This window comes from Vicugna pacos, unplaced genomic scaffold, assembly GCF_048564905.1.
Source record: "Vicugna pacos unplaced genomic scaffold, VicPac4 scaffold_20, whole genome shotgun sequence".
Lineage (NCBI taxonomy): Eukaryota > Metazoa > Chordata > Mammalia > Artiodactyla > Camelidae > Vicugna > Vicugna pacos.
The window spans coordinates 95746745-95769534 of NW_027328741.1; positions in this window are offsets into that span (position 1 = coordinate 95746745).

Below are 22790 nucleotides of genomic sequence, written 5' to 3' on the forward strand. Positions count from 1 at the left end.
AGCGTTAGAAGAGGAAGCATTACCTACAGCATTATCTCCCTAAAGCGGATGCTACATTTTGGATGGCACCAGCACGGTACGGCACCGAGGACACCAAGGTAGGTCTGCAGGATCATTCCAGCAGGCCCTGATATGTGACATCCATAGATATGCTTCCACTGGTGTTTCTGTAGACAGAGAAGCTCTGAGAAGAACTGCTTTCATTGGGACATTCCCGTGGAACTACAAAGCACAAGCGCACTCTCAGTTTGCTGTTTTGGAAACACTCCAAAATGACATAGAGCAGAATGCAGAGCTGAGAACCTTTAAAAGCTTCATTTCCACAAGAGGAAGTGTCCTGCGCACTTTCAGAATTGTGAGATAAGCATTATCAAAATGAAGTTATGCAAATCGAAATAGTATTGGTTTTTCATCAAAACTAATGCAACAACAGCAATTGGAGATATACCAGACAACACACACAGGAACACGATATGGCATCAATGTCTAGGAGAAATTGTCCGCACAGAAATCCCATGGAATTGCGTAGAGCCAAAAGTCTAAAATTTTCACTTAACAAAGCCCTAGAAATCCACATTACATACCTGATATTACCTGAGCAGTAGAGGTGAAGAAGTACAGTAAAAGAAACAGGAAGTACCATTTTCAGTTCCAAAGATATTGAAGGCCCAAAAGATAAGCTTTCAAACAACTAGACTGCAAAACGCTATCCAGACCATGTGTTGAAAATGGAGGTCAGGAAATCACTGAAAAACAACAGTGTCTCAGAATCACATAAGGCAGAATACCGGAAAAGGGGAAGAGAAAGTCTAAAGACGAGCCAAAAAATATCAGGAAACTCAATGGATGTGATAATATCAGGGCTAAAATTTAGTCGTAAGCAGACTAGATAATGCAGAGGGATGCGTGAATGACTGTGAAGACATGGGATCAGAAAAACCTCGGTCAGAAGCAGACATAGGAAAGCAAGTGCAAAGCAATGTAAACATTGCTGTTGAACCCTGGGTTAAGACAGGGCATGAAAGACTAGAATTCATAAGGGTCCCAGATGGAAAAGCAAGAGATAAGGAAACAAAAAATGTCTGAAAATTTATCTGTAGAAAAATCAGACTGAAACTTCCTGAAAGCCAAGAAAGAATCATGTATGCGAATTCAGGAATTACACAGCATCCAAAGGAGGTGGAATCCCAATAGACCTACCAGCAGCTGTATGATTCAAATCAACAAAGCTCACGAATATCACAGTGATTTAAAATGCACCTGGAGGAAACAACATAGTCACAAGGGAACCTCAAGCGGGGATTCAGCTGATATCTCGGCAGCAATATTGCAGGAGAGGGAGGAGTGCCAGGACACAGACCATATCCTGAATGGCCAAATGCTGCCACCTAGGGGAGCCTATGCCACATGACCGCCAGTCCTAATAACGGCAGAGCTAGAAAATTCCACAAACCGGCAAATCTTAAAAGAATTCAGCAGTTCAAAACTTATCCTACAAGAATGGTTGAGAAATCTACCCTGAATAGAAAAGCAGCAAGATGAAATGGAAAGAAGAAACCATTATTGGAAATGCAAGAAGAGCAGGAGTGGCAAAGAAGAAACAAGAAGAAGGCAAGGAGGACATCAAAACCCTAAAGATGGGAGAGGGAAGCAGGAAATCATAGGTGATTGGAAGCACTCTCTTAAGTGAATCAGCTTATTTGACTCTCTGTTTCAAGCTTAAGGAGAGATGCATGGCCTGTCGTGTTTGCAATACAAGCGAGAAGCAGACCAACAAAGAATCAAACCAACAAACAAACACCAAAATGGTACGGTTGGCTGATATTTACCAAGGGAACCATGATTATTCAAAAGAAAATACTTAAGGTGATGTCAAGGATCATTCAGCATGCATCGACCCATTATCGCGGCTTGCATGTACTCAGCACACTTGTATTCGGAGGCGTGCATTCATATTCGTAAATTTTGATTCATAAGAACATATCGTGACCTAACCCTAATGCCGATTTGGAATCAAATGGATTCCTAGTCTGTGATGTAGACTTGTATGTCTTCCAACAGGATGAAGGAATGCCATATTCTAGGCTACGTAGAGAAGAATTGTAAGAAGCCTATAACAAAGGCAAGTAGCTCTGCCAAAGTGTACTAAGAGCAAAAGAGACTGACAGCAAAGTGCACATTGGGGTTGGTTTCATTTCTTGGAATTTCAGCCCCCATGAAACCAATGGATCCATGTCCTGAGAGTGCGGGTGTTTCAGCAGAAATCAGGCGACGCATATGTATTCCGGGTGTACGGATATTATAGGAACATAAGTCTCCTTTAGTGGGTCTCTGTGTACTGTGAACTGTTAGAAAGTTTAAAGACGTGTGAAACCATCAACTGAAAAGGGACACACTTCCCTCCATTGGTACTGTGCATAGAGATCTGAACAAAAGGAAAGAGGGAAGAAGAAAGGCCCATGGGACGCTAGTGGGTAGAATCACATTTACCTTAGGAACTTCTCGTCGGATGCAGCCCCTCCCCCAACACTGACAAGATGCAGCAGCCATTGGGGATGGCAGTTAGCGGTTGGATTCCAGGTGGAATGTTGGTGTGTACCGCGAGGCTTGTTGTGGCTGTTGGATCCTAGGTAACCGGGCAGAGTTCTGTGGGTGGATCAGTGTGATGGAGGGGCTGCCGCCCTCTGTGGAGCTTGGCTTAGGTGTTTGGTCCGGGAAGCTGTGTAAGTTCGAGATACTGCTGCTGCCCAAAGACCTGAGGTCACAGGTCAGTTTCCAGAACCTGAAAGGGCAGACAGTGGAAGATCTGCCTGTCATCAGCTTACTGGTGAGGCTCCGAGGTACTTTCAGACTTGCCCAGTCCTGGTGAAGTCAACTTTAGGGGAGACACGAAGAGAAGCTGGCCGAAAAGCTGGCTGAACGGATTGAGGAGAGATGCGAACACATGGATGAGAGATGTTCTGCTACAATGGAGAATACTGGCGTGGAGACAGCTGTAGAGGATACCAGGCTCAAAAGACATTCATGAGACATATTGAACCTCGCTGATACTGGCAGAAACATACGGAGTGCCAACGTGGACTTGAGGAAGTTCCTCAATTCTCTTCTCCAAGAACGGGTCCAAGGTCCCTGACGTCTGCAAGAGAAGAGATGGCAGAGATGATCAAAACGCTCCTGTTCTTGGAAGAGGTCATGGGAATCCACACTTCCCACGGGGCCTTCCCAAGCCATTCAGACCAGAATTCACCAAGCCCAGGTAAGCCTTTTCCCAGGTTTGGGCCTAGCTAGCAAGCACTTGCCTTCCCTCCCCTCCACACAGGCATCCATTTTGAAGGATCAGTAGCTGAGCTGCAATGAAGCCATTACGAGTAAAACAAGCCCCTCCTAGAATCAGAGTTCCTCCAGCTTCACACTCTGTGAACAACAGTGAACTCCTTAAAGGTCCAATAAACTTGGCTGAAATAGATAGGAATTGAATACTTAGCTCACACCTAGAAACGATGGCCTTCCGCTAGATTCAGCAAATGTTGTGTTTATGTCTTCCCTGGGGTGAAGGGAGTGTGGTAAGAGAGGGGAATCTGACTGAACTTGAATCTGTATTAGGCCTCAATTTTTCAAGACAGTATAGGTAAAGAGTACAAGTCAGAAAGAGAACTGTACTGTAAAAGTCGCCAATGATATAAAAGACACAGCTTATGTGGATCGTCTTTCACTTGAGTCAAGCCCCCGTGGGCACTATATCATGCGGGTGCAGACTTGGTTGCGTTAAATGGCTTTACCCAACATGATCGGATGATTAAGCGTTCTCATCACTGATAGAAGAACACCTGGTTCTCCATAGACTAGCATAATTGCAGCAGGGTTCTCCTAGCTAGAATGCCTCTAGGTGCTTTTGGATTCAAACCTAAATGTATATATTTGGTTTCTTTCCTCTTGTATTTTCCTAGAGAGGGATGTTACCCCTTGAAATGCCAATATTGGCCAGTAGGTGTCATTGGGAGTAAAGGGCACCAATGCACAAGTGTATCCAAGTTTGGGGGTTATTTCAAGTTTCCAATAGTTATTTCATGGTTCCTGTTGGTTTCGGAGGCTTCAACCGTAAAGAGCCGACATGAACCCTTTAACAGTTTGGACTGCCAATTTGCATTCTATCTGTCTAGGTTTTCCGTCGAGCTGACAAAATGTTACCAAAATTGACAAGTCTGGCTTCTAGGTCGATTGAGTGTGTTTCAAAAAATAATTTCATTTCCGTATAACTCCCAAAACATGTAAATGAATTCTTTTAAACTTCTTAAAGACTGCAAATGAGATATCAACACAATGTCAAAACAGGTGTATTCGGACCATCCCTCCCACCACGGCTGTATAGAAACAAAGAGCTAAGCAAATATCACATTTCTGTGAAATGTATCTGGATAGTGTTGATTCATCGATGCCCAGTTGGCAGAGAAGAAGTGCAACCTGCACTCACTCGCTCCCATGAACAGAGCAATGGAAACATCCACTCACCCAGCCCTTGGCACAGGACACTTGCCGAAGAGAGGTCTGTTACTTCCAAAGACAGGATGAGGCCTCAGGACACCTGGAAGCAGGAGAAGGCAAAGCAGGAAATGGAATCCAGTGAGGGTCTGACCCCTGGTGATGGAGCAACAAGGGTGAAACTCTGTTTAACTTGGACGCACACTCTCAAGCGGACAGGAGACATGGGATAGAAGGTGATGTGCTGAGATTTACAAGAGTGCACAGCAGATGCTTGGCTGACAGAACTCAAAGAAACCAGCGCAAAATATCCCCACAGTTGATTCGGAGTCCAAGATCCCAGCTGCCACATTTGAGGTAGCAGAGGCAACGTTCTGTGAGGGATAGGGCTACGAATGATGGCACACGCTGAGTCTCAGGGATCTGGAGTGCATTGTGGGACGTGGTGGGTCGAATCAAGAGAGCAAACCAAAATGTGTACCAATGATAAAGCATCAAAACTGGTCACGTGGTTGAGATTACCAATATGTCCCATGGCCACACCCAGTGCATCTGCAGGACCAGGGACCAATTGGGCATTTTGCCAATAGAGCACGTGTGGGGCTGAATCAGAGATATCGTTCATCTGGTCTGAGGGATCCAGGGGGCCTTGGTTTTGAAATCAGAATGAAAAGCCTTAGGATCTGCTACATTCATAACCTGGGCTGGGATTATGGTTTGGTTTGAGGCACAGGATGCGCAACAGCTGTGTGGTTGCCTTTGTGCACCCGTGCCACAAGGATGAGAGGAGAAGGAAGAGTGGTCGATGTCCACAGCATTAGTAGAGGAAGCATTACCTACAGCATTATCTCCCTAAAGCGGATGCTACATTTTGAATGGCACCAGCACGGTACGGCACCGAGGACACCAAGGTAGGTCTGCGGGATCATTCCAGCAGGCCCTGATATGTGACATCCATAGATATGCTTCCACTGGTGTTTCTGTAGACAGAGAAGCTCTGAGAAGAACTGCTTTCATTGGGACATTCCCGTGGAACTACAAAGCACAAGCGCACTCTCAGTTTGCTGTTTTGGAAACACTCCAAAATGACATAGAGCAGAATGCAGAGCTGAGAACCTTTAAAAGCTTCATTTCCACAAGAGGAAGTGTCCTGCGCACTTTCAGAATTGTGAGATAAGCATTATCAAAATGAAGTTATGCAAATCGAAATAGTATTGGTTTTTCATCAAAACTAACGCAACAACAGCAATTGGAGATATACCAGACAACACACACAGGAACACGATATGGCATCAATGTCTAGGAGGAATTGTCCGCACAGAAATCCCATGGAATTGCGTAGAGCTAAAAGTCTAAAATTTTCACTTAACAAAGCCCTAGAAATCCACATTACATACCTGATATTAACTGAGCAGTAGAGGTGAAGAAGTACAGTAAAAGAAACAGGAAGTACCATTTTCAGTTCCAAAGATATTGAAGGCCCAAAAGATAAGCTTTCAAACAACTAGACTGCAAAACGCTATCCAGACCATGTGTTGAAAATGGAGGTCAGGAAATCACTGAAAAACAACAGTGTCTCAGAATCACATAAGGCAGAATACCGGAAAAGGGGAAGAGAAAGTCTAAAAACGAGCCAAAAAATATCAGGAAACTCAATGGATGTGATAATATCAGGGCTAAAATTTAGTCGTAAGCAGACTAGATAATGCAGAGGGACGCGTGAATGACTGTGAAGACATGGGATCAGAAAAACCTCGGTCAGAAGCAGACATAGGAAAGCAAGTGCAAAGCAATGTAAACATTGCTGTTGAACCCTGGGTTAAGACAGGGCATGAAAGACTAGAATTCATAAGGGTCCCAGATGGAAAAGCAAGAGATAAGGAAACAAAAAATGTCTGAAAATTTATCTGTAGAAAAATCAGACTGAAACTTCCTGAAAGCCAAGAAAGAATCATGTATGCGAATTCAGGAATTACACAGCATCCAAAGGAGGTGGAATCCCAATAGACCTACCAGCAGCTGTATGATTCAAATCAACAAAGCTCACGAATATCACAGTGATTTAAAATGCACCTGGAGGAAACAACATCGTCACAAGGGAACCTCAAGAGGGGATTCAGCTGATATCTCGGCAGCAATATTGCAGGAGAGGGAGGAGTGCCAGGACACAGACCATATCCTGAATGGCCAAATGCTGCCACCTAGGGGAGCCTATGCCACATGACCGCCAGTCCTAATAACGGCAGAGCTAGAAAATTCCACAAACCGGCAAATCTTAAAAGAATTCAGCAGTTCAAAACTTATCCTACAAGAATGGTTGAGAAATCTACCCTGAATAGAAAAGCAGCAAGATGAAATGGAAAGAAGAAACCATTATTGGAAATGCAAGAAGAGCAGGAGTGGCAAAGAAGAAACAAGAAGAAGGCAAGGAGGACATCAAAACCCTAAAGATGGGAGAGGGAAGCAGGAAATCATAGGTGATTGGAAGCACTCTCTTAAGTGAATCAGCTTATTTGACTCTCTGTTTCAAGCTTAAGGAGAGATGCATGGCCTGTCGTGTTTGCAATACAAGCGAGAAGCAGACCAACAAAGAATCAAACCAACAAACAAACACCAAAATGGTACGGTTGGCTGATATTTACCAAGGGAACCATGATTATTCAAAAGAAAATACTTAAGGTGATGTCAAGGATCATTCAGCATGCATCGACCCATTATCGCGGCTTGCATGTACTCAGCACACTTGTATTCGGAGGCGTGCATTCATATTCGTAAATTTTGATTCATAAGAACATATCGTGACCTAACCCTAATGCCGATTTGGAATCAAATGGATTCCTAGTCCGTGATGTAGACTTGTATGTCTTCCAACAGGATGAAGGAATGCCATATTCTAGGCTACGTAGAGAAGAATTGTAAGAAGCCTATAACAAAGGCAAGTAGCTCTGCCAAAGTGTACTAAGAGCAAAAGAGACTGACAGCAAAGTGCACATTGGGGTTGGTTTCATTTCTTGGAATTTCAGCCCCCATGAAACCAATGGATCCATGTCCTGAGAGTGCGGGTGTTTCAGCAGAAATCAGGCGACGCATATGTATTCCGGGTGTACGGATATTATAGGAACATAAGTCTCCTTTAGTGGGTCTCTGTGTACTGTGAACTGTTAGAAAGTTTAAAGACGTGTGAAACCATCAACTGAAAAGGGACACACTTCCCTCCATTGGTACTGTGCATAGAGATCTGAACAAAAGGAAAGAGGGAAGAAGAAAGGCCCATGGGACGCTAGTGGGTAGAATCACATTTACCTTAGGAACTTCTCGTCAGATGCAGCCCCTCCCCCAACACTGACAAGATGCAGCAGCCATTGGGGATGGCAGTTAGCGGTTGGATTCCAGGTGGAATGTTGGTGTGTACCGCGAGGCTTGTTGTGGCTGTTGGATCCTAGGTAACCGGGCAGAGTTCTGTGGGTGGATCAGTGTGATGGAGGGGCTGCCGCCCTCTGTGGAGCTTGGCTTAGGTGTTTGGTCCGGGAAGCTGTGTAAGTTCGAGATACTGCTGCTGCCCAAAGACCTGAGGTCACAGGTCAGTTTCCAGAACCTGAAAGGGCAGACAGTGGAAGATCTGCCTGTCATCAGCTTACTGGTGAGGCTCCGAGGTACTTTCAGACTTGCCCAGTCCTGGTGAAGTCAACTTTAGGGGAGACACGAAGAGAAGCTGGCCGAAAAGCTGGCTGAACGGATTGAGGAGAGATGCGAACACATGGATGAGAGATGTTCTGCTACAATGGAGAATACTGGCGTGGAGACAGCTGTAGAGGATACCAGGCTCAAAAGACATTCATGAGACATATTGAACCTCGCTGATACTGGCAGAAACATACGGAGTGCCAACGTGGACTTGAGGAAGTTCCTCAATTCTCTTCTCCAAGAACGGGTCCAAGGTCCCTGACGTCTGCAAGAGAAGAGATGGCCGAGATGATCAAAACGCTCCTGTTCTTGGAAGAGGTCATGGGAATCCACACTTCCCAAGGGGCCTTCCCAAGCCATTCAGACCAGAATTCACCAAGCCCAGGTAAGCCTTTTCCCAGGTTTGGGCCTAGCTAGCAAGCACTTGCCTTCCCTCCCCTCCACACAGGCATCCATTTTGAAGGATCAGTAGCTGAGCTGCAATGAAGCCATTACGAGTAAAACAAGCCCCTCCTAGAATCAGAGTTCCTCCAGCTTCACACTCTGTGAACAACAGTGAACTCCTTAAAGGTCCAATAAACTTGGCTGAAATAGATAGGAATTGAATACTTAGCTCACACCTAGAAACGATGGCCTTCCGCTAGATTCAGCAAATGTTGTGCTTATGTCTTCCCTGGGGTGAAGGGAGTGTGGTAAGAGAGGGGAATCTGACTGAACTTGAATCTGTATTAGGCCTCAATTTTTCAAGACAGTATAGGTAAATAGTACAAGTCAGAAAGAGAACTGTACTGTAAAAGTCGCCAATGATATAAAAGACACAGCTTATGTGGATCGTCTTTCACTTGAGTCAAGCCCCCGTGGGCACTATATCATGCGGGTGCAGACTTGGTTGCGTTAAATGGCTTTACCCAACATGATCGGATGATTAAGCGTTCTCATCACTGATAGAAGAACACCTGGTTCTCCATAGACTAGCATAATTGCAGCAGGGTTCTCCTAGCTAGAATGCCTCTAGGTGCTTTTGGATTCAAACCTAAATGTATATATTTGGTTTCTTTCCTCTTGTATTTTCCTAGAGAGGGATGTTACCCCTTGAAATGCCAATATTGGCCAGTAGGTGTCATTGGGAGTAAAGGGCACCAATGCACAAGTGTATCCAAGTTTGGGGGTTATTTCAAGTTTCCAATAGTTATTTCATGGTTCCTGTTGGTTTCGGAGGCTTCAACCGTAAAGAGCCGACATGAACCCTTTAACAGTTTGGACTGCCAATTTGCATTCTATCTGTCTAGGTTTTCCGTCGAGCTGACAAAATGTTACCAAAATTGACAAGTCTGGCTTCTAGGTCGATTGAGTGTGTTTCAAAAAATAACTTCATTTCCGTATAACTCCCAAAACATGTAAATGAATTCTTTTAAACTTCTTAAAGACTGCAAATGAGATATCAACACAATGTCAAAACAGGTATATTCGGACCATCCCTCCCACCACGGCTGTATAGAAACAAAGAGCTAAGCAAATATCACATTTCTGTGAAATGTATCTGGATAGTGTTGATTCATCGATGCCCAGTTGGCAGAGAAGAAGTGCAACCTGCACTCACTCGCTCCCATGAACAGAGCAATGGAAACATCCACTCACCCAGCCCTTGGCACAGGACACTTGCCGAAGAGAGGTCTGTTACTTCCAAAGACAGGATGAGGCCTCAGGACACCTGGAAGCAGGAGAAGGCAAAGCAGGAAATGGAATCCAGTGAGGGTCTGACCCCTGGTGATGGAGCAACAAGGGTGAAACTCTGTTTAACTTGGACGCACACTCTCAAGCGGACAGGAGACATGGGATAGAAGGTGATGTGCTGAGATTTACAAGAGTGCACAGCAGATGCTTGGCTGACAGAACTCAAAGAAACCAGCGCAAAATATCCCCACAGTTGATTCGGAGTCCAAGATCCCAGCTGCCACATTTGAGGTAGCAGAGGCAACGTTCTGTGAGGGATAGGGCTACGAATGATGGCACACGCTGAGTCTCAGGGATCTGGAGTGCATTGTGGGATGTGGTGGGTCGAATCAAGAGAGCAAACCAAAATGTGTACCAATGATAAAGCATCAAAACTGGTCACGTGGTTGAGATTACCGATATGTCCCATGGCCACACCCAGTGCATCTGCAGGACCAGGGACCAATTGGGCATTTTGCCAATAGAGCACGTGTGGGGCTGAATCAGAGATATCGTTCATCTGGTCTGAGGGATCCAGGGGGCCTTGGTTTTGAAATCAGAATGAAAAGCCTTAGGATCTGCTACATTCATAACCTGGGCTGGGATTATGGTTTGGTTTGAGGCACAGGATGCGCAACAGCTGTGTGGTTGCCTTCGTGCACCCGTGCCACAAGGATGAGAGGACAAGGAAGAGTGGTCCAAGTCCACAGCGTTAGAAGAGGAAGCATTACCTACAGCATTATCTCCCTAAAGCGGATGCTACATTTTGGATGGCACCAGCACGGTACGGCACCGAGGACACCAAGGTAGGTCTGCGGGATCATTCCAGCAGGCCCTGATATGTGACATCCATAGATATGCTTCCACTGGTGTTTCTGTAGACAGAGAAGCTCTGAGAAGAACTGCTTTCATTGGGACATTCCCGTGGAACTACAAAGCACAAGCGCACTCTCAGTTTGCTGTTTTGGAAACACTCCAAAATGACATAGAGCAGAATGCAGAGCTGAGAACCTTTAAAAGCTTCATTTCCACAAGAGGAAGTGTCCTGCGCACTTTCAGAATTGTGAGATAAGCATTATCAAAATGAAGTTATGCAAATCGAAATAGTATTGGTTTTTCATCAAAACTAATGCAACAACAGCAATTGGAGATATACCAGACAACACACACAGGAACACGATATGGCATCAATGTCTAGGAGAAATTGTCCGCACAGAAATCCCATGGAATTGCGTAGAGCCAAAAGTCTAAAATTTTCACTTAACAAAGCCCTAGAAGTCCACATTACATACCTGATATTACCTGAGCAGTAGAGGTGAAGAAGTACAGTAAAAGAAACAGGAAGTACCATTTTCAGTTCCAAAGATATTGAAGGCCCAAAAGATAAGCTTTCAAACAACTAGACTGCAAAACGCTATCCAGACCATGTGTTGAAAATGGAGGTCAGGAAATCACTGAAAAACAACAGTGTCTCAGAATCACATAAGGCAGAATACCGGAAAAGGGGAAGAGAAAGTCTAAAGACGAGCCAAAAAATATCAGGAAACTCAATGGATGTGATAATATCAGGGCTAAAATTTAGTCGTAAGCAGACTAGATAATGCAGAGGGACGCGTGAATGACTGTGAAGACATGGGATCAGAAAAACCTCGGTCAGAAGCAGACATAGGAAAACAAGTGCAAAGCAATGTAAACATTGCTGTTGAACCCTGGGTTAAGACAGGGCATGAAAGACTAGAATTCATAAGGGTCCCAGATGGAAAAGCAAGAGATAAGGAAACAAAAAATGTCTGAAAATTTATCTGTAGAAAAATCAGACTGAAACTTCCTGAAAGCCAAGAAAGAATCATGTATGCGAATTCAGGAATTACACAGCATCCAAAGGAGGTGGAATCCCAATAGACCTACCAGCAGCTGTATGATTCAAATCAACAAAGCTCACGAATATCACAGTGATTTAAAATGCACCTGGAGGAAACAACATATTCACAAGGGAACCTCAAGAGGGGATTCAGCTGATATCTCGGCAGCAATATTGCAGGAGAGGGAGGAGTGCCAGGACACAGACCATATCCTGAATGGCCAAATGCTGCCACCTAGGGGAGCCTATGCCACATGACCGCCAGTCCTAATAACGGCAGAGCTAGAAAATTCCACAAACCGGCAAATCTTAAAAGAATTCAGCAGTTCAAAACTTATCCTACCAGAATGGCTGAGAAATCTACCCTGAATAGAAAAGCAGCAAGATGAAATGGAAAGAAGAAACCATTATTGGAAATGCAAGAAGAGCATGAGTGGCAAAGAAGAAACAAGAAGAAGGCAAGGAGGACATCAAAACCCTAAAGATGGGAGAGGGAAGCAGGAAATCATAGGTGATTGGAAGCACTCTCTTAAGTGAATCAGCTTATTTGACTCTCTGTTTCAAGCTTAAGGAGAGATGCATGGCCTGTCGTGTTTGCAATACAAGCGAGAAGCAGACCAACAAAAAATCAAACCAACAAACAAACACCAAAATGGTACGGTTGGCTGATATTTACCAAGGGAACCATGATTATTCAAAAGAAAATACTTAAGGTGATGTCAAGGATCATTCAGCATGCATCGACCCATTATCGCGGCTTGCATGTACTCAGCACACTTGTATTCGGAGGCGTGCATTCATATTCGTAAATTTTGATTCATAAGAACATATCGTGACCTAACCCTAATGCCGATTTGGAATCAAATGGATTCCTAGTCCGTGATGTAGACTTGTATGTCTTCCAACAGGATGAAGGAATGCCATATTCTAGGCTACGTAGAGAAGAATTGTAAGAAGCCTATAACAAAGGCAAGTAGCTCTGCCAAAGTGTACTAAGGGCAAAAGAGACTGACAGCAAAGTGCACATTGGGGTTGGTTTCATTTCTTGGAATTTCAGCCCCCATGAAACCAATGGATCCATGTCCTGAGAGTGCGGGTGTTTCAGCAGAAATCAGGTGACGCATATGTATTCCGGGTGTACGGATATTATAGGAACATAAGTCTCCTTTAGTGGGTCTCTGTGTACTGTGAACTGTTAGAAAGTTTAAAGACGTGTGAAACCATCAACTGAAAAGGGACACACTTCCCTCCATTGGTACTGTGCATAGAGATCTGAACAAAAGGAAAGAGGGAAGAAGAAAGGCCCATGGGACGCTAGTGGGTAGAATCACATTTACCTTAGGAACTTCTCGTCGGATGCAGCCCCTCCCCCAACACTGACAAGATGCAGCAGCCATTGGGGATGGCAGTTAGCGGTTGGATTCCAGGTGGAATGTTGGTGTGTACCGCGAGGCTTGTTGTGGCTGTTGGATCCTAGGTAACCGGGCAGAGTTCTGTGGGTGGATCAGTGTGATGGAGGGGCTGCCGCCCTCTGTGGAGCTTGGCTTAGGTGTTTGGTCCGGGAAGCTGTGTAAGTTCGAGATACTGCTGCTGCCCAAAGACCTGAGGTCACAGGTCAGTTTCCAGAACCTGAAAGGGCAGACAGTGGAAGATCTGCCTGTCATCAGCTTACTGGTGAGGCTCCGAGGTACTTTCAGACTTGCCCAGTCCTGGTGAAGTCAACTTTAGGGGAGACACGAAGAGAAGCTGGCCGAAAAGCTGGCTGAACGGATTGAGGAGAGATGCGAACACATGGATGAGAGATGTTCTGCTACAATGGAGAATACTGGCGTGGAGACAGCTGTAGAGGATACCAGGCTCAAAAGACATTCATGAGACATATTGAACCTCGCTGATACTGGCAGAAACATACGGAGTGCCAACGTGGACTTGAGGAAGTTCCTCAATTCTCTTCTCCAAGAACGGGTCCAAGGTCCCTGACGTCTGCAAGAGAAGAGATGGCAGAGATGATCAAAACGCTCCTGTTCTTGGAAGAGGTCATGGGAATCCACACTTCCCAAGGGGCCTTCCCAAGCCATTCAGACCAGAATTCACCAAGCCCAGGTAAGCCTTTTCCCAGGTTTGGGCCTAGCTAGCAAGCACTTGCCTTCCCTCCCCTCCACACAGGCATCCATTTTGAAGGATCAGTAGCTGAGCTGCAATGAAGCCATTACGAGTAAAACAAGCCCCTCCTAGAATCAGAGTTCCTCCAGCTTCACACTCTGTGAACAACAGTGAACTCCTTAAAGGTCCAATAAACTTGGCTGAAATAGATAGGAATTGAATACTTAGCTCACACCTAGAAACGATGGCCTTCCGCTAGATTCAGCAAATGTTGTGTTTATGTCTTCCCTGGGGTGAAGGGAGTGTGGTAAGAGAGGGGAATCTGACTGAACTTGAATCTGTATTAGGCCTCAATTTTTCAAGACAGTATAGGTAAATAGTACAAGTCAGAAAGAGAACTGTACTGTAAAAGTCGCCAATGATATAAAAGACACAGCTTATGTGGATCGTCTTTCACTTGAGTCAAGCCCCCGTGGGCCCTATATCATGCGGGTGCAGACTTGGTTGCGTTAAATGGCTTTACCCAACATGATCGGATGATTAAGCGTTCTCATCACTGATAGAAGAACACCTGGTTCTCCATAGACTAGCATAATTGCAGCAGGGTTCTCCTAGCTAGAATGCCTCTAGGTGCTTTTGGATTCAAACCTAAATGTATATATTTGGTTTCTTTCCTCTTGTATTTTCCTAGAGAGGGATGTTACCCCTTGAAATGCCAATATTGGCCAGTAGGTGTCATTGGGAGTAAAGGGCACCAATGCACAAGTGTATCCAAGTTTGGGGGTTATTTCAAGTTTCCAATAGTTATTTCATGGTTCCTGTTGGTTTCGGAGGCTTCAACCGTAAAGAGCCGACATGAACCCTTTAACAGTTTGGACTGCCAATTTGCATTCTATCTGTCTAGGTTTTCCGTCGAGCTGACAAAATGTTACCAAAATTGACAAGTCTGGCTTCTAGGTCGATTGAGTGTGTTTCAAAAAATAACTTCATTTCCGTATAACTCCCAAAACATGTAAATGAATTCTTTTAAACTTCTTAAAGACTGCAAATGAGATATCAACACAATGTCAAAACAGGTGTATTCGGACCATCCCTCCCACCACGGCTGTATAGAAACAAAGAGCTAAGCAAATATCACATTTCTGTGAAATGTATCTGGATAGTGTTGATTCATCGATGCCCAGTTGGCAGAGAAGAAGTGCAACCTGCACTCACTCGCTCCCATGAACAGAGCAATGGAAACATCCACTCACCCAGCCCTTGGCACAGGACACTTGCCGAAGAGAGGTCTGTTACTTCCAAAGACAGGATGAGGCCTCAGGACACCTGGAAGCAGGAGAAGGCAAAGCAGGAAATGGAATCCAGTGAGGGTCTGACCCCTGGTGATGGAGCAACAAGGGTGAAACTCTGTTTAACTTGGACGCACACTCTCAAGCGGACAGGAGACATGGGATAGAAGGTGATGTGCTGAGATTTACAAGAGTGCACAGCAGATGCTTGGCTGACAGAACTCAAAGAAATCAGCGCAAAATATCCCCACAGTTGATTCGGAGTCCAAGATCCCAGCTGCCACATTTGAGGTAGCAGAGGCAACGTTCTGTGAGGGATAGGGCTACGAATGATGGCACACGCTGAGTCTCAGGGATCTGGAGTGCATTGTGGGATGTGGTGGGTCGAATCAAGAGAGCAAACCAAAATGTGTACCAATGATAAAGCATCAAAACTGGTCACGTGGTTGAGATTACCAATATGTCCCATGGCCACACCCAGTGCATCTGCAGGACCAGGGACCAATTGGGCATTTTGCCAATAGAGCACGTGTGGGGCTGAATCAGAGATATCGTTCATCTGGTCTGAGGGATCCAGGGGGCCTTGGTTTTGAAATCAGAATGAAAAGACTTAGGATCTGCTACATTCATAACCTGGGCTGGGATTATGGTTTGGTTTGAGGCACAGGATGCGCAACAGCTGTGTGGTTGCCTTCGTGCACCCGTGCCACAAGGATGAGAGGACAAGGAAGAGTGGTCCAAGTCCACAGCGTTAGAAGAGGAAGCATTACCTACAGCATTATCTCCCTAAAGCGGATGCTACATTTTGGATGGCACCAGCACGGTACGGCACCGAGGACACCAAGGTAGGTCTGCAGGATCATTCCAGCAGGCCCTGATATGTGACATCCATAGATATGCTTCCACTGGTGTTTCTGTAGACAGAGAAGCTCTGAGAAGAACTGCTTTCATTGGGACATTCCCGTGGAACTACAAAGCACAAGCGCACTCTCAGTTTGCTGTTTTGGAAACACTCCAAAATGACATAGAGCAGAATGCAGAGCTGAGAACCTTTAAAAGCTTCATTTCCACAAGAGGAAGTGTCCTGCGCACTTTCAGAATTGTGAGATAAGCATTATCAAAATGAAGTTATGCAAATCGAAATAGTATTGGTTTTTCATCAAAACTAATGCAACAACAGCAATTGGAGATATACCAGACAACACACACAGGAACACGATATGGCATCAATGTCTAGGAGAAATTGTCCGCACAGAAATCCCATGGAATTGCGTAGAGCCAAAAGTCTAAAATTTTCACTTAACAAAGCCCTAGAAGTCCACATTACATACCTGATATTAACTGAGCAGTAGAGGTGAAGAAGTACAGTAAAAGAAACAGGAAGTACCATTTTCAGTTCCAAAGATATTGAAGGCCCAAAAGATAAGCTTTCAAACAACTAGACTGCAAAACGCTATCCAGACCATGTGTTGAAAATGGAGGTCAGGAAATCACTGAAAAACAACAGTGTCTCAGAATCACATAAGGCAGAATACCGGAAAAGGGGAAGAGAAAGTCTAAAGACGAGCCAAAAAATATCAGGAAACTCAATGGATGTGATAATATCAGGGCTAAAATTTAGTCGTAAGCAGACTAGATAATGCAGAGGGACGCGTGAATGACTGTGAAGACATGGGATCAGAAAAACCTCGGTCAGAAGCAGACATAGGAAAGCAAGTGCAAAGCAATGTAAACATTGCTGTTGAACCCTGGGTTAAGACAGGGCATGAAAGACTAGAATTCATAAGGGTCCCAGATGGAAAAGCAAGAGATAAGGAAACAAAAAATGTCTGAAAATTTATCTGTAGAAAAATCAGACTGAAACTTCCTGAAAGCCAAGAAAGAATCATGTATGCGAATTCAGGAATTACACAGCATCCAAAGGAGGTGGAATCCCAATAGACCTACCAGCAGCTGTATGATTCAAATCAACAAAGCTCACGAATATCACAGTGATTTAAAATGCACCTGGAGGAAACAACATATTCACAAGGGAACCTCAAGAGGGGATTCAGCTGATATCTCGGCAGCAATATTGCAGGAGAGGGAGGAGTGCCAGGACACAGACCATATCCTGAATGGCCAAATGCTGCCACCTAGGGGAGCCTATGCCACATGACCGCCAGTCCTAATAACGGCAGAGCTAGAAAATTCCACAAACCGGCAAATCTTAAAAGAATTCAGCAGTTCAAAACTTATCCTACAAGAATGGTTGAGAAATCTACCCTGAATAGAAAAGCAGCAAGATGAAATGGAAAGAAGAAACCATTATTGGAAATGCAAGAAGAGCATGAGTGGCAAAGAAGAAACAAGAAGAAGGCAAGGAGGACATCAAAACCCTAAAGATGGGAGAGGGAAGCAGGAAATCATAGGTGATTGGAAGCACTCTCTTAAGTGAATCAGCTTATTTGACTCTCTGTTTCAAGCTTAAGGAGAGATGCATGGCCTGTCGTGTTTGCAATACAAGCGAGAAGCAGACCAACAAAGAATCAAACCAACAAACAAACACCAAAATGGTACGGTTGGCTGATATTTACCAAGGGAACCATGATTATTCAAAAGAAAATACTTAAGGTGATGTCAAGGATCATTCAGCATGCATCGACCCATTATCGCGGCTTGCATGTACTCAGCACACTTGTATTCGGAGGCGTGCATTCATATTCGTAAATTTTGATTCATAAGAACATATCGTGACCTAACCCTAATGCCGATTTGGAATCAAATGGATTCCTAGTCCGTGATGTAGACTTGTATGTCTTCCAACAGGATGAAGGAATGCCATATTCTAGGCTACGTAGAGAAGAATTGTAAGAAGCCTATAACAAAGGCAAGTAGCTCTGCCAAAGTGTACTAAGAGCAAAAGAGACTGACAGCAAAGTGCACATTGGGGTTGGTTTCATTTCTTGGAATTTCAGCCCCCATGAAACCAATGGATCCATGTCCTGAGAGTGCGGGTGTTTCAGCAGAAATCAGGCGACGCATATGTATTCCGGGTGTACGGATATTATAGGAACATAAGTCTCCTTTAGTGGGTCTCTGTGTACTGTGAACTGTTAGAAAGTTTAAAGACGTGTGAAACCATCAACTGAAAAGGGACACACTTCCCTCCATTGGTACTGTGCATAGAGATCTGAACAAAAGGAAAGAGGGAAGAAGAAAGGCCCATGGGACGCTAGTGGGTAGAATCACATTTACCTTAGGAACTTCTCGTCGGATGCAGCCCCTCCCCCAACACTGACAAGATGCAGCAGCCATTGGGGATGGCAGTTAGCGGTTGGATTCCAGGTGGAATGTTGGTGTGTACCGCGAGGCTTGTTGTGGCTGTTGGATCCTAGGTAACCGGGCAGAGTTCTGTGGGTGGATCAGTGTGATGGAGGGGCTGCCGCCCTCTGTGGAGCTTGGCTTAGGTGTTTGGTCCGGGAAGCTGTGTAAGTTCGAGATACTGCTGCTGCCCAAAGACCTGAGGTCACAGGTCAGTTTCCAGAACCTGAAAGGGCAGACAGTGGAAGATCTGCCTGTCATCAGCTTACTGGTGAGGCTCCGAGGTACTTTCAGACTTGCCCAGTCCTGGTGAAGTCAACTTTAGGGGAGACACGAAGAGAAGCTGGCCGAAAAGCTGGCTGAACGGATTGAGGAGAGATGCGAACACATGGATGAGAGATGTTCTGCTACAATGGAGAATACTGGCGTGGAGACAGCTGTAGAGGATACCAGGCTCAAAAGACATTCATGAGACATATTGAACCTCGCTGATACTGGCAGAAACATACGGAGTGCCAACGTGGACTTGAGGAAGTTCCTCAATTCTCTTCTCCAAGAACGGGTCCAAGGTCCCTGACGTCTGCAAGAGAAGAGATGGCAGAGATGATCAAAACGCTCCTGTTCTTGGAAGAGGTCATGGGAATCCACACTTCCCACGGGGCCTTCCCAAGCCATTCAGACCAGAATTCACCAAGCCCAGGTAAGCCTTTTCCCAGGTTTGGGCCTAGCTAGCAAGCACTTGCCTTCCCTCCCCTCCACACAGGCATCCATTTTGAAGGATCAGTAGCTGAGCTGCAATGAAGCCATTACGAGTAAAACAAGCCCCTCCTAGAATCAGAGTTCCTCCAGCTTCACACTCTGTGAACAACAGTGAACTCCTTAAAGGTCCAATAAACTTGGCTGAAATAGATAGGAATTGAATACTTAGCTCACACCTAGAAACGATGGCCTTCCGCTAGATTCAGCAAATGTTGTGCTTATGTCTTCCCTGGGGTGAAGGGAGTGTGGTAAGAGAGGGGAATCTGACTGAACTTGAATCTGTATTAGGCCTCAATTTTTCAAGACAGTATAGGTAAATAGTACAAGTCAGAAAGAGAACTGTACTGTAAAAGTCGCCAATGATATAAAAGACACAGCTTATGTGGATCGTCTTTCACTTGAGTCAAGCCCCCGTGGGCACTATATCATGCGGGTGCAGACTTGGTTGCGTTAAATGGCTTTACCCAACATGATCGGATGATTAAGCGTTCTCATCACTGATAGAAGAACACCTGGTTCTCCATAGACTAGCATAATTGCAGCAGGGTTCTCCTAGCTAGAATGCCTCTAGGTGCTTTTGGATTCAAACCTAAATGTATATATTTGGTTTCTTTCCTCTTGTATTTTCCTAGAGAGGGATGTTACCCCTTGAAATGCCAATATTGGCCAGTAGGTGTCATTGGGAGTAAAGGGCACCAATGCACAAGTGTATCCAAGTTTGGGGGTTATTTCAAGTTTCCAATAGTTATTTCATGGTTCCTGTTGGTTTCGGAGGCTTCAACCGTAAAGAGCCGACATGAACCCTTTAACAGTTTGGACTGCCAATTTGCATTCTATCTGTCTAGGTTTTCCGTCGAGCTGACAAAATGTTACCAAAATTGACAAGTCTGGCTTCTAGGTCGATTGAGTGTGTTTCAAAAAATAACTTCATTTCCGTATAACTCCCAAAACATGTAAATGAATTCTTTTAAACTTCTTAAAGACTGCAAATGAGATATCAACACAATGTCAAAACAGGTGTATTCGGACCATCCCTCCCACCACGGCTGTATAGAAACAAAGAGCTAAGCAAATATCACATTTCTGTGAAATGTATCTGGATAGTGTTGATTCATCGATGCCCAGTTGGCAGAGAAGAAGTGCAACCTGCACTCACTCGCTCCCATGAACAGAGCAATGGAAACATCCACTCACCCAGCCCTTGGCACAGGACACTTGCCGAAGAGAGGTCTGTTACTTCCAAAGACAGGATGAGGCCTCAGGACACCTGGAAGCAGGAGAAGGCAAAGCAGGAAATGGAATCCAGTGAGGGTCTGACCCCTGGTGATGGAGCAACAAGGGTGAAACTCTGTTTAACTTGGACGCACACTCTCAAGCGGACAGGAGACATGGGATAGAAGGTGATGTGCTGAGATTTACAAGAGTGCACAGCAGATGCTTGGCTGACAGAACTCAAAGAAACCAGCGCAAAATATCCCCACAGTTGATTCGGAGTCCAAGATCCCAGCTGCCACATTTGAGGTAGCAGAGGCAACGTTCTGTGAGGGATAGGGCTACGAATGATGGCACACGCTGAGTCTCAGGGATCTGGAGTGCATTGTGGGATGTGGTGGGTCGAATCAAGAGAGCAAACCAAAATGTGTACCAATGATAAAGCATCAAAACTGGTCACGTGGTTGGGATTACCGATATGTCCCATGGCCACACCCAGTGCATCTGCAGGACCAGGGACCAATTGGGCATTTTGCCAATAGAGCACGTGTGGGGCTGAATCAGAGATATCGTTCATCTGGTCTGAGGGATCCAGGGGGCCTTGGTTTTGAAATCAGAATGAAAAGCCTTAGGATCTGCTACATTCATAACCTGGGCTGGGATTATGGTTTGGTTTGAGGCACAGGATGCGCAACAGCTGTGTGGTTGCCTTCGTGCACCCGTGCCACAAGGATGAGAGGACAAGGAAGAGTGGTCCAAGTCCACAGCGTTAGAAGAGGAAGCATTACCTACAGCATTATCTCCCTAAAGCGGATGCTACATTTTGGATGGCACCAGCACGGTACGGCACCGAGGACACCAAGGTAGGTCTGCGGGATCATTCCAGCAGGCCCTGATATGTGACATCCATAGATATGCTTCCACTGGTGTTTCTGTAGACAGAGAAGCTCTGAGAAGAACTGCTTTCATTGGGACATTCCCGTGGAACTACAAAGCACAAGCGCACTCTCAGTTTGCTGTTTTGGAAACACTCCAAAATGACATAGAGCAGAATGCAGAGCTGAGAACCTTTAAAAGCTTCATTTCCACAAGAGGAAGTGTCCTGCGCACTTTCAGAATTGTGAGATAAGCATTATCAAAATGAAGTTATGCAAATCGAAATAGTATTGGTTTTTCATCAAAACTAATGCAACAACAGCAATTGGAGATATACCAGACAACACACACAGGAACACGATATGGCATCAATGTCTAGGAGAAATTGTCCGCACAGAAATCCCATGGAATTGCGTAGAGCCAAAAGTCTAAAATTTTCACTTAACAAAGCCCTAGAAGTCCACATTACATACCTGATATTACCTGAGCAGTAGAGGTGAAGAAGTACAGTAAAAGAAACAGGAAGTACCATTTTCAGTTCCAAAGATATTGAAGGCCCAAAAGATAAGCTTTCAAACAACTAGACTGCAAAACGCTATCCAGACCATGTGTTGAAAATGGAGGTCAGGAAATCACTGAAAAACAACAGTGTCTCAGAATCACATAAGGCAGAATACCGGAAAAGGGGAAGAGAAAGTCTAAAGACGAGCCAAAAAATATCAGGAAACTCAATGGATGTGATAATATCAGGGCTAAAATTTAGTCGTAAGCAGACTAGATAATGCAGAGGGACGCGTGAATGACTGTGAAGACATGGGATCAGAAAAACCTCGGTCAGAAGCAGACATAGGAAAGCAAGTGCAAAGCAATGTAAACATTGCTGTTGAACCCTGGGTTAAGACAGGGCATGAAAGACTAGAATTCATAAGGGTCCCAGATGGAAAAGCAAGAGATAAGGAAACAAAAAATGTCTGAAAATTTATCTGTAGAAAAATCAGACTGAAACTTCCTGAAAGCCAAGAAAGAATCATGTATGCGAATTCAGGAATTACACAGCATCCAAAGGAGGTGGAATCCCAATAGACCTACCAGCAGCTGTATGATTCAAATCAACAAAGCTCACGAATATCACAGTGATTTAAAATGCACCTGGAGGAAACAACATCGTCACAAGGGAACCTCAAGAGGGGATTCAGCTGATATCTCGGCAGCAATATTGCAGGAGAGGGAGGAGTGCCAGGACACAGACCATATCCTGAATGGCCAAATGCTGCCACCTAGGGGAGCCTATGCCACATGACCGCCAGTCCTAATAACGGCAGAGCTAGAAAATTCCACAAACCGGCAAATCTTAAAAGAATTCAGCAGTTCAAAACTTATCCTACAAGAATGGTTGAGAAATCTACCCTGAATAGAAAAGCAGCAAGATGAAATGGAAAGAAGAAACCATTATTGGAAATGCAAGAAGAGCATGAGTGGCAAAGAAGAAACAAGAAGAAGGCAAGGAGGAC